This window comes from Vespula vulgaris, chromosome 21 (genome assembly GCF_905475345.1).
Source record: "Vespula vulgaris chromosome 21, iyVesVulg1.1, whole genome shotgun sequence".
Classification (NCBI taxonomy): Eukaryota; Metazoa; Arthropoda; class Insecta; order Hymenoptera; family Vespidae; genus Vespula; species Vespula vulgaris.
The window spans coordinates 471985-485871 of record NC_066606.1 but is presented as its reverse complement, the minus strand read 5'-3'; the positions used below and the strand labels follow the sequence as shown (position 1 = coordinate 485871).

The window sequence follows — 13887 nt, the reverse complement described above, 5'->3', positions numbered from 1 at the left end:
TAAAAGTTTCAGCCGAAGATAGTGACACTGCATCCATCTTATACCGTTATTTCTTACTCGACATCGCCCGCGTCTAGTCCTCTTTAGCAAATATCGGGATGACGTTATCCACGTACGAACGTACACCGTTGGTTTAAAGAGTAAGCGCGTCAAAGTGAGAATAAGTAGCGAGAAACTTGGCTGTGTCATTAACTCGGCTAAAAGAAAACATTACACGTAGGCATATCGATTATTTAAGCTACGATACTTCTTACCCTCTATCTCCCGAGTGTTCGTTTCGATCATCCGACGCTTGTATACCTCAAAAAGGTATATCAGAAAATTAGTACCCGAGGTAGCTTCTCTATTAAATCTCTCGGGTCGCGCATTCTACGTTGAAGGAACCGCTAAGTCCTACAGTAGCGGGTTACGTGATCTCGTAAAAATGTTAATGGTGGTGTCGTACGTGTGCCCGAACGTGTAGAAGTCTCGCTGAATTCGTACGCGCGGATGTGCGCCGGAGTAAAGCAAAACGAACACGTACGAAGCCGGAATACTCCTCCTCTCTATCATCCAACAGGGCTTCCACTTCCGACTGTTTTCTTTTCTCATTCTCTCTCTCTCTCTCTCTTTTACACACATATGGTTAGTCGTTTCTTTTCTTTCCTTGTTAGTCGTCTTTATTTATTTTTCTTTACCATTTCGTCCAACGCTTCCGTCGCCCTTCATCGCCTGGCAAGACGGATTCCACCATTCTTCTCTCTCTCTCTCTCTCTCTCTCTCTCATCGTCCCTCCCTTCGAGGAACGATGAACTCTTAAACGCCATTTGTCTCCGGTTTATGGGCGCCACGTAAGACTACTGGCATCAACACCGTTGTTGATGATGTCCATTTGGACGCACAGCGTGGCCACTCAACCGTTTCCCAACGTAATTCTCAACCGTTCCTCTCCTCGCCATCGCTGAAACTTTTCGCGGATAGAACAAAACGAGAAGCTTCTCCAAGACTCGAAGAAGAGAGTTTTTTTTTATTTGTATCTACTGCGAGAGCTTAGCGAGCCGAGAATTTACGAGTAAACTCGACGTTCTTAATTAAGTAACGATTACATGGGATGTACTGCGATATACGAACGTAATTCTGCGTTAGAAGATTAAAAAAAATAAGTTTGTGTAAAAGGTTATGTCTTGCGATGAACGATCGTAAAAGACGTGAAGTAATACTCGACGAAATATTAGCTTCGAGATGCTTTTGGTTAAACGTTGTCATCGAAATACGCAATTAGCAGCTCGCTGGATTTCCACACCGAGGACCGATTCGATTAACGCGACCACTGCACAGGATTCGTTTAGAAAATGAGACGACTAGCTCGGTAACGCGGTTAATTGTTTCATTCACAGGCATCGCGACAATGTCGTCGTCGCAGCGAACGAGCTGTTGGAACGAAGGGCACTAAAAGCAAACGTCCACGTCGTTGCATCTAATTTCGTATTTTGAAATTCCTACTATTTCGAAGACAGCAAGATTATTCGCGGGTGGAAGAGGAAGAAGAAGCAAGAATATAACAGAAGAAGCGAGTTTAAGCGTACTTCAGCTGTGGCAGCAACAAAGTTTCGCCTTGTCAGTGTTTTACCAGTCGGTGGGAAGGGGAGGTTAGCTCGTCTCGCGAGAAAACGAGAAGGACGAGTATCTAGAATAATGTTGTTACACGCTTCCCCGAGCTAAAGTGCAATTTTCGGAAGATCACATACTGAAACAAACAAAACGAGCTTGCTGACGTTAGAGGAAGCGTGCATCTAAGAGGACGATCGAGATAAAAAGACGAGAGTCTTTTTGTTTTTCGCTGGAAATAGTCATTTTACGAAACGTTTCGTTCTTTGCGAGGCGATGCCTTTCTAAAGATAATGCAAATTTTATAGAGAAACTTTTGAACGTACGAGACAAACTAAATCGTAGCTTTTTGCTGGCAAGTAATTCGTGTATCTCTTCGAGTGAGAGTCCGAACGATTCTCGGGGGAGTCTCGAGCGAGAGGTGTGGCGAAACTCCGTAGAGAGAGGAGAATTCTGGTGGAGAATTCGGGAGGAAAAGCATCGCCAGGCCGTGAGCATTGCTCTCGGACATTGAGAGGCGTCGTGATGCCGATGGGTTTACCAACGCGCGGCGTGTGTGCTTCGCCAAGGGTAGTTGCTAGAGCGAGAGCGAGAGAGGGAGACCGAATAGGGAGGAGAAGGAGGAGGAGGAGGAGGAGGATCGGGTAGGGACGTGGCGATGCCAGGGCATCCAGGGTTATCTTTCGCATGCAAACGCGGTCCTGCGCCTGGCTGCATTCCCATAGAAATCGCACGTTATGCAAGTCGTATACACGTGTTGTACGCCTAGTTGCAGGTATATGTCGAGAGTTGCGATATATCCGACACTGACTTCTCTCTCTCTCTCTCTCTCTCTCTCTCTCTCTCTCTCTTCTCTAGCCTCGAACAAGGTACCTAACGTTGAGAGATGATAATACAGACCCATGGGAGCCTTTTCGTCTCATGCCACATGACCGCCTTATGCATATCTCTCCGACTCCTTCCATTGTGCTCTATCCTCCTCTACCAGATGAGCGAGAAATAAGGGATCCTTCGCCAAACGATTTGACATCGGTGTCGCCATAAAATTCATATTACTCGCGTACTCTCCGAATTTTCATTACTGTTCGAAATACGCGTAGGAGTACGCGTGTGTTATATTTGACACGCATGATGTATCCATCCTGTCATTCTTGATATTTCGCGCGCGACTCGTAGAAACCGAAGATTCTCCGCGTATTTCCAAGATTGTGGCAGTCGAGGCGGCACATAAAGTGAAAGAGTATTTGAAAAGTACAACTTGAGATGGGATCCCATGCCAGATCCTATTTCCAGGAATATAAACGATCATGTCTGAATGGAAGCGAGGAATAAATCTAAAGGAGCCTGTTCATCTTGGCAATGATCCTGCGCATCTTATACCTTATACTTTCCAACCTCGATCTCTCTTTCTTCGTCCGTGCAAGGAGTCCTTAGTAGACGTCTGCAACTTTACGCGCTGGATTTTGCTTCGACGCAATCTCTTATACTCTCTTCCTTGAGTATAACCGTCTATCGAAGAGAGAAGGAGGGAAGAAGAGAAAGTGAGAGAAGATCCAAAGACGCACGGATGATCGTTAAAATATCGGCAAGCTGGCGAATCGCATATCCACTCGATCAATTCAAAAGTATCTTCCATCTTTTTCCGATTCGAACGTCGCTACATCGAACATCGTATTGCTGCTTTTCTACTACGAGGATAAAACGTTTTCCGTGATTCTCGATACGCCGGAAAAAAAGAAATCGAGAACATTAATTCGCAAGGCAAAAGGGACGATTTCGAAAATGAAAAAAAAAGAAAACAAAAAGAGAAATAAAAATATTTCTCTACGACTTACGACGAAAGTCCAATGTCCTCGAGTCCCGAGGGTTAACCCATTTCCAATTTTTCGATATTCGCGACGTCCCATCGGTGTTTCCCCGATTGAGGTTTTCCTGCTTCCCGAGTCCCTTTATTTCCGACGTGCGTTCGACAGCAGACAGCGAGAAAGGGAAGAATGATGCGGGATGAGGGTAGAGAAAGAAGAGGAATGAAGCGAGGAAGGCAAATAGAAGAACGTTTCTTTGTACGACTCTTCCTCTCTCTTTCTCTCCCTCTCTCTCTCTCTCTGTTGCTCTCTCCGTTGTATGTAAAAAAGGCCGATGCTGATCAAACGAGGACGCTTCGCGAAACACGGCTTGTGCATCGAGGAGGAAACGGAAGACGAGTATGTTCCATCTTCGAGAGCGACGCCGTCGCAGTTTGGAAAAAGGTAGACACCTGGTGCATCCTATTCCGGTAATCCTTGAATCGAGATATACGTCTGCCTCACAATGGATGAAAGGTACGTCGTTTGTCGCGTCGTTTTGTCTCTTTCCTATGACGGAAATACCACTTCCCTCTATCGGTCGAACGACAGTGATGCTTCGTTAATGCGACTCGCAAAGAAACTCTTCTTTTCTTTACCGATCATTTTTTTCGACAAGTTCGTGTTAACCTTCGAAATGGAAGAATAGAGTAAACGGACATAATTAAGACGTTACCGAACATTTACGACGTACGCACATTTGACACGCGTAACGCGATAGAAAGGACTCAGAGAACGAAAGAATAAAAAAAAAGAAAAAGAAAACAAAATATACATATATATAAACACACACGTATATATATATATATATAAAAGAAACTATCGATTCGTTTTCCTTTATCGTGCCCGTGAAAATGCCAGTTTTTAAAAGGGCTAGCGAAAAAAGACGTCAGAGCATAATCGTATTGTTATCTCTTGATTCGTAGAAACGTTTCCGTCTTTCGCTCGTTGAGCACACTGGCGAAATGCTACGGGAGGCAGCGATACATTGTATGTATGTACGATAATGCCTTGCTTCGACGGATGAAAGGTTTCCTTTATTCGGGAATATAGGTATACGTGGAAGTAATGTATAGATTGTGGTACGCGCGTATATACTTATAAACGCGATAATATAGTATATGTAAATATACGGATGTATGTACTTAAGGTTTTGGCGGACAATGGCGTTGTATTTCGACTCAAAAATATACACGATCTACTCCTACATCTCGCGGTCGTATTTTCGAGTGCCCCGATAAGATGGACGCTGAGCTCGAGGATTGTTTCTCCCAGATTATTCGACCGTTTCGACCTATTTTACGATATTAATCGTTCCATGGTTCTGCCCTCTCGTTCTGCCCTCTGCCAAACGTAAAAACCCTTTCCATCGTTTTCGCGTACCGTGAGATTCACGTAGTTCGCACGAGAAGAAAACAAAGAGCGAAGAAGGAGAGAAAGAGAATATCTCAAAATTCAAAATACGATAGGAACTCGACTTTATCGATACGTTCGTTCGAACGAGCGAGATTCTTCTATCATATCCCATACGAAATACTAAAACAGTGTAATATATCACGTAGAATTTGCTGTGGTTTATATAAACTATATTCGGACAAGAATCGACCAACGTGTATATATATAAATTTGTACGTACATACGTATGCATAGGAACTGGTAGGTGAGAATTCAAACACTTTCGAATATGCAACGTATGTAGCGCGTACGTACTTACTTACCTATATTCCTATGTTTCTTTTTCGCTGACGATGCGAACCATTACAGGCTGCAAGCAACTTTAGTTAATTTCTGTTAAATTCTACCGGCATTTTCGTCACGTGCCGTATTCCAGTCACAGATCGCGCGTCCATGTTCTCTCTGAGCGTAACAGTCGGGACTTGCAGCCTCCTCTTCCCCGTACGTCACAGCTGCACGTCATAGGATACTATACGCGTACATGTGCGTATGTTCTGTCTTTCTCTCTCTCCCGATGCATCCTTTACATTTATGCGTGTATGCGCGCACGCGTACAAAACCGACATAACACGTTCATCGTTAGAAAATATATGTAACTTGTAACGCGTTCCAAACTCTCTCTCTCTGTCCTTCTTCCCCTCTTCTCTCTCTCTCTCTCTCTCTCTCTTCCTCTCTCTCCCTTTCTCCCTCTCGTAAATACATAAATAGGCAGTATCGAATATCAAACGGTTTCGCCACCGATCCTATTGATATCGATATCGAGTTACAGCGAGGTTTAACTCTAGAGCCGATGTACGCTTCAATACGGCCAACAAGATAGATGTAGCACTCTGTGCGTGCTCCTCTCCATCTCTCTCTCTCTCTTTCGCGTGCACGTAACACGGCACCGTTAACAACACGACTAGATCTTTTATTTTAAAAATTTTCGTAACGCTGAATCACGGTTTCATGAACGAGAATTTCCTATGATCGAAAAGAGAAAACGTTCCGATTGTAAATTTACTACTACGAGATGAGATAATATCGATTCTGTAGATAGATTCGAATAGATTCGATAAGTTATTAGCGTTGTAGAAATGATAAAACGATTAGGAGAAAAATTTTTAATATACTCGCTTCGTAATTTCACTCTCTCTCTCTCCCCCTCGTTGAAGCAATAAAGATGGATATCATTAAGTCCGATAAGTAAGATACGGCTAGATCTAACGAGTTTTCTTCTTCCCTATCCCGTTTTTTTTTCTTCTGTTTCTCTTCGTTCCCATTTTGCATATAACTACGTCCATGTATTTAGATGTGCATCCTTACCTTCCGGTCTCGTGACTTTTTCATTTTCGCACGAAGCAGTTCTCCGCTAGTGAACGAAGACATTCCACCCCGTTCGCTACCCCTACATTTTCATTCTTCTATTTTTTTTTCCTTCCCAACTCATCCGCATCCTAGCGTCTCGCTTCTTCGCTCTCTACACTTTTCTCTTGCTTCGTCAATATTCTTTTTTTTTTCCTCGTGAGAACGCTCCCACCAACGATCCTCGTTGTCTACGAAAGAAAAATATTTCCAATCCTCGATACCTGTCCGTCCTCGTTTGATCTTTACCGTACGCGCTATTTTAACACGATCGCAACCGATGACGTAAAGCCGATTACATTTTTGCCAACGTATAGACGATTAGTTTTTGGTAGTTAATACGAAACAATCATTATTATGGCATCCTACCGTTTCATTGAATTTAATAATTATAATTATTTGGAAACAGGAATATATTATGTAAGTTGAAAATAGTCAATGGAAGTGGAATCAATAAAATGTTCGATGCAGTTAATACAGCAATCAGTGCTGCGGTATTTCATGTTTTATTGTATATAATAATAATACAAATTTTCAAATGGCATTAAATTATTATGTAAGTCGAGAACGGTAATAGAATTAATAAAACGTACGACTGCTAATGTATTTTCTACGGTAAGCGAGCGAAAAATTTCGACCGACGAATCCCGATCTCTAAATATCGCAATATTTATGATAGCACGTATCTGTCGGTTCATAATGTCAGTCATTGCCAGCTTTGGTATTCCAGGACCAGAGGTGAATTGGTCATAGCAGTAGGATCGTTCGAAGGGAAAAGAATTCGAGCTAGCACGACCTTTATTCTTTCTTTTTTACGGACCTATCGGCGATTCGCTTGGGAAAAGGATATAATCCTGGATTCCCGTGTCGAACATGGAATATAGAAACGAGGAATAAATTTACGCGTACGTCGAGAGGCGATAAATATTTTTTCTGAGACAGGCTTGCGCTCGTCGATGAAATGATTTTACGAGAAAAGTAAAATAGATTTCTTTCCGATGAAACCATGAAAGTTCTTTACCTTCCTACGAAGAGAAGAGAGAGGGAAAGAGAGAGGGAGAAAGAGAAAGAGAGAAGGCAGATATCGATGAATTAATTAGATTTTCTAATTTTCCTACATTGCCGTCGTAGTATAATTCATCATAACAGATAGAAAAGACGTGCTAAAATTAATCTATATTTCAGCGACGTCAGAATAAATTGCCGGAACTTTGGGGGAAAAGCAACGCTTCGCAGTTTGAACTAGGAAATTCGCTGTCACGTTATCGAATTACAAATAATATTACTTGATATAATAACGATTTATCGTCGATATCGAAACGCCGAGAAGTCAATATTTCGTATAACCGTTGGATATTTTAGTTAAATCAAAGTTACTAGGGACAAATAGTTCATCGATCGTTGGAAATACCGCCGCCATTTGGATAAAGCCAAAGATAATTATTTCCACCTTCAAAACGTTACGATACTTATATTCGCATCGACACTTTCAAACTTGCATTTATTTTGATGAAAATCTATCTTGAAGAAAGAAAGAAAGAGAGAGAGAGAGAGAGAGAGAGAGAGAGAGAGAGAGAAAAGAGAGAGAAAGAGAGCGAATAAACGAAGAAGCGCAGCTTTTACAGGCCTCGAAGCAAGCGTCTATCGAAAACTTATTCGAATCTATTTTTATTCTATTCGACTACTCTTGGAATTTATCAGACGTCTGTAGAGTGTATAAAGTATGTTCTTTGTGTCGTAGTAACGCTCGCTATGGCAGTGAAGTATCTGCCAAACAGGGAAGAATTCTTCCATCAAGTAGGAAGAAGAACGTGATCGAGCTTTCGAAGCGTTAGCATTCAACCTAGTTTTACGCGTATCGCCGAATAAAGAATCTGTATCTTTCTTTCCATCTTCCTTTCTCTGTCTTTTTCTACGACGCCAAAATTCGAATCTCGAAACGATACGAAGTGATTCGAAACGATAGATTACGTATAGTACGAGGGAACCTTCACGCCGGAGGCGTCGATTTCGAGGGCGTTAGTAGCGAACGATGGAGGGACAGGGGGAAGGGAGAAGGGAATAGAGGGTATGCAAAAGGGACGGGGGGAGTAGAGAAAGCCGAAAACGCACCTAAACGGGCGCATCGGGCTAGAGTAATGTAATCTCGTCATCGTTGCTCACGCTTGTCGCTGGTAATAACGATTATTTTCGTGGTTCCCGACGTGAAATAAACGCCCGGTTCGCGTATCGCTGCAACGCGCCAGTTCTGCAATATGCTTTGCGATATAAATTTCACGCGATTTCGCGGGATATGTGGCGAAACGTCAATCTATGCTCGATCGAAGCACCACTGGACGAGAAAAGGAGGAGAAGTAATAATATTGCGAACGAGTAACAATATCGCGAGAGATAATGCCGATTGTCGTTGATCGCCTTGCGATGTTAATTGCAATAAAAATATTGCTATGATTTATAGGGATTTGATTAAAGAAAAAAAAAGAAAAAATCTTCGTTCGTCGAACGAAGCTCCATCGGAGCCGGCAATGTTTCCACGGGGGAAAGAGAGATAAAAAAAGAAGTTTGATATTTATTCTAGCATCTCTCTGAAGATTCACCGATATCAAATCGAAAAGGTCGAATCGTCTCGATCGATCGAAGTACAAATCGACCAACGATTCAATAATTACCGGAAAAAAAATAACGAGGAAAGCTAGCGCGTGAAACTCGAACGACGTCGACGACTACAAGAAGTTTTGCGAAACTTTTAGTTTCCCCCTTTTCTCCCTCTGAGCCGAACAAACTCTTTGGCTTATTTTCCAAATGCAAATATCCGGAATAATCCATATTTTACGTCAAGATGATACCGCGTCCTCCGTAGCTAGCAGTCTAGGCATCCACTTTCCTTCCTTCCTTCTTTCCTTTCTTCGGTCTCTTCTTTTCACGCGTTATCTCGCGTGTGGAAAGTTTATTCGCAAAGTTCTCGAGTCTCGTCTTCGTCGTCGTCGTCGCCGTCGCCGTCGCCGTCGCCGTCGCCGTTGTCGTCGTCGCCGTCGTCGTCGTCGTCGCTGTCGTCGTTGTTGGACGAAGAAAAGAAAGACGGTAGGAGCGTGCGCCCCCTTGCGAATCTTTCTTGATCCTATGGAGTATTACGCGAATCTGTCAAAAGTATCATCTTCTCACCTCCCTCGACGTCGCCGCACCCAAGTCGTCGGAACGTTTCCACTCGAGAAATCGTGCGGAACGGGAACGAAATGATGCTTATTTTTCGTATTCCACGGTATATCACATAAATACATATAGGGAAGTATACGAAGACTATGTACAAAAAGAATCCGTCGAATTTTTTTCCTCCATTGTGCTTTCTCCTCTTTTCTCCCGAGAAGTAGAGGATTTTCGTTTTACGATGTTTTCTATTTATCGAGGTTCTCCATTGAAAATCTTGTTGTTCCGACGTACGGGAGCTCGAGCGAAGGGGTCGAGCGGGGTTAAATTTCGTTTAATACACGGCCGAGGAGAACAAGGCAAATACGATTTGTCCAAAGCTTACGCTTTTGTTTATCCTCGAGGACGCAGTTTCGACACGAGGGCTATTGCGGAAGCGTACTCACCCGAAAGTCTCTTCGAGTTTAACTTGGAAACAAGCCACGAGAGTCGTATCGGCGGTAAATCCAGCTAAACGCGCTTTCCCCATCCTCTTATTGCATAGAATGCGAATACGTGCGCGACCACGGACAAGGTTCGTCACTTTAACCGCGAAAGGGAAGTTCCCACGGTTTATCGATGATCGTCGCATAAATCATACGAGAAATGAAATAATAGTCTATTAAAGAGCTTTAATAATTTAAAGAGTACAAATGCGTATTCTCGTTGAACAAATTTGCTTAGAGAAAGTAGACAAATAGAAGGAGATTAAGCTCGATTAGTTTTAAATGTACATGCCTCTGATAATCCCGGTTACCGCGTTTACGGGAGATCCTTATGCGTTTCTAAATTTGCTCGAGAGCAGAAACGCAAATATTAGCGACGTCTTACCGAAGATCGTACGACTGCTACGCGCGGCGGAGGGGACGAAAAAGTGGGGAGGAAAAAACGCTGAAAGAAGAAAGGCAAAGCCGATAGATCGTAAAGAAACTCGAGTATTGTACGGGAAGAGTCGAGGAAAAATCGCAAGAAGCGGGTAAATCGCGATAACTCGTACAAGCCTCTTGCCTCGGAGGGGAAAGCGAAAAGTTTTGTCGAAATAAGGAATAAGAAGAGATAGCTTCGAACGAGATAGCGAAAAAGGATAGTAACGATGGTTGCTGGCGGAACTCTCTCGATGCTGCAGCCACGGAAAGGATGGTTGAAATAACGTCATGGTATTTTCTTTCGATTCTACCGACCGAACCGAAGAAATCGGAAGGTCCGACACGATCGCCTGAATCGACGGAACGTCGCGATAAGGTATCGGAGGAGGCTCGTTAATTTTCCGAAAAGTCGTTAGAAATCCGCTCTCGAGAAAAACATCATCTTTTCGAGCAATGGAAGTGAAAACGATTCGAACGGGAAACTCGATCTCGCGGTTCTACCTTTGAAATACGAAAAATAATAAAGCGAAAGGGGAAGCTTTCGGGAATTTTTAGGAATTTTAGGAAAAATTAGTACGATAACGAGACTGAAAACGATGGCTTACGCTTATATTTTTTTCTTACACGCATCTCCACTCGCATTCAAATATTTCATTATTATTATTATCATTATATATTCCGAAAGAACGAAAGCCAATAGCGCTTTCAAATCTCATGCCGGTTATTTACACGCACAAAAAAAAGGAAAAAAAAACATTTTTGTTTATAATCCTTGCGAATAAAAATTTACGAGGAGTCAGTAGAATTATTGATTTTTCGAAATTCCCGAATGATAATTTCAACTTCGCAGACGCGAGGTATTCGTCATTGGACTTGCATACATCTACGATATCTCGACGCTAATTTAATTTAGTCACAACGACCAAGGTAATGCGTGTAATTTCTCCCTCGTCACCAGGTACGTATGGACGCACGCGTTAAAAAGTTACCGTTAATTACGACACATTCTATCGTCATACATAATTGGAAGTTCTACGGTAATTAGCGCGATAATCCAACGCACGCTCCTTTGAAAATTTGATAACGTACGCTTTTATGACGGGCCAAAGCTTCGCATTGAGACGCGTGCTTATTATTTGCTCAACAGTGATTTGCCAACGGATAAAAGATAGGCAAAAAGAAAAAAGGAAATCTTCGTCGAAGTGTTGCGAAGATCTCGCGCAAAAGTGAACGTATGACGTCACGGATGGGCGGGGATGGAAGAACCAATTAAAAGTTCGCGGCCAACGGAGCCAATTATCTACATCGGCGCAAGGAGAATATAGTTAGGCTGCCTCGAAAATTGTGTTCGTTCGAAAACGCGAAATCGTTTCGTTTGTGGAACGAACGGCGACGACGACGACGACGACGACGACGACGACGACGACGACGAGAAGAAAATACGAGGAAAGGAAGCGAGTATTTTCATGCTTTTAAAGGAGCTACTTAAAACCTTGGGCTGTGTTTGACGGAAAATATGTTCCGTAAAAGAACAAATTAGAAAATGAGAGAAACGATTCATAATTTGTTCTATTGTGAAACTCGAATAAAGCAAGGGCCCTCCTTGTCGTTATGTTTCTCTCGTGCACGATTTAATCTTTTTTAAATTAATAGGAACAAATAATATACTAGTTAATTAATAAACATTTAAGCGGAAATAATGAATAAAAATTACATTATCAAACTTTCGTTTACGAAACGAAATAAAAAATGTAATTATTTCATGCACGTTTCATCGCATAACAAATTACATTAAACGTTATCATTTCGTAATCGCGTGCTTTTAAGAGATAAATAAAAGATCGTCGGATTTTTATTCTAAATCGTCAAAATCTATCTTTTGAAATATTTTTTCTATTTATAGCAACGGACGCAATTACTCGTGGATGAAAATGAAACGAAATTTCTTTTTTTATCATGAAAGCAAATACGAAAGCTTTCTAAGGGCGGATTAAAGTATACAATTTTTTAGTAAACGGGAATCGTGAAATTAGCGACAAACGCTTTGCAAAGTAAAAACGGCGTAAAGCTCTTTTATGTATATATAAAAAAAAAAAAAGAACTGTCCCATATCGTAGGATTTCAATTTTTGCCGTTTCACGATTTCCTTCGTAATGCTCGTAAAAACAATGGAAATCGTAAAAACACTTCCTTTTATCCCTGCTTTTATAATGATTTACGACAACAATAATATCAAGAAAAACGGAGTGTTGACTGACTTTGACCGACGTTTGACCAGTTTACCTTTACATTCCGACGAGTGATCATCGAAGATCTCGCTTTCGAAGCGTTTAAGGTTAAAATATTAATATTCGGGAATTTTATAATTATATAAACAATATATAATGTACACGGTATACAGTAAATTAATATTTAAACAATAATAGAATCTCTCCAACATTACACAGCTCGGAACGTACGTGAAATATAAAATAATGTTGATTTAAAGTTTTAATATTTAAAAGTTTTAATCTCACGTTCGTTCGCTACGTGTAATGTCAATAAAAACAAACTTTTGACTGACTTTGACGATTACCGGGTTAGTTCTCCTTTGGATTTCGACGAGTAAACATCGAAGCTCTCTCTTTCTGCACATCGTACAACGACAACGAGGACTAAAGATAAATATATTTTTATATCTAACGTTTTAAATATTTTCAACGGTTTCTTTATAACGATGATGCTAATAATTTTGTTTCTATTTTTCTGTTTCAAAACGTCACTGTAATTATGCTCTTAGCAACGAAGTAATCGAGTATTTGTACGACCAAAATAAAAATATCGCGAAGTAGAAGCAGTGTTTGTTCGTCCGCGTTTTGCGATTTAAACAAGTGAACTTGCATCGACTGCGCGCAATGCAGTCGTTAGAGTCAGTGTTTGTTCGTAAAGTTTCTGCTTTTTTAATAGTCTTACAGACTATATTTATAAAAGACGGTAGAGTTTCGCGAATTAGCTTCAGTGATTAATAAATAACTATCGAGTCGATACATCACGGAAAAGGATCTCAACCAATTTCGACGTCGACTTATTTCAATTTCAACCAAGTACGAATCATCCAATCTCAATTTCTACGATAAATTGCGAACGATTGTTGCCATCGTAGAACTTCCTAAATAGTAAGTAAATTTTTAAGTCTCTCCGATCCCTGGATCATGTCGAGGATAAAAGGTTCGAATCGGTACGGGTGATCGGTTGTAATTAATTAATGGAAGAGTATTTTGAGCGAGCACGAATAAATTTTCTTACAATAATATCGAAACAACGATATTTACGATATCAACGAAATTGAAATCATATACTGCTTTAATTTAATGCGTGATTTTTATTCCCCCTCGTGCCTCTTAATATTTTCTAAATTAAAAAAAAATATAACGATACGAAATAAATTCGGTAGAACGATAGGACAGTCTAGTTCTTCAACAACATAGTTCTTCGCTCGCGCTTGTAATTTATATTTTGTTCATGACTGTTCCCGTAGTAACACGCGTTACGAGCGAAAGATGGTGAACGAAGGTGCGAAAATGAAATCGAGCGAACGATATATTAAATAATAAGAATAAAAATTTGAT

General features: G+C 41.2%; 1 protein-coding gene across 7 annotated transcripts in view; it reads right to left on the bottom strand.

The window, feature by feature from the left end:
* Nucleotides 1-13887, bottom strand: part of LOC127071251 (zeta-sarcoglycan) — a 154566-nt gene that overhangs the window by 31411 nt on the left and 109268 nt on the right. The window lies entirely within an intron of this gene.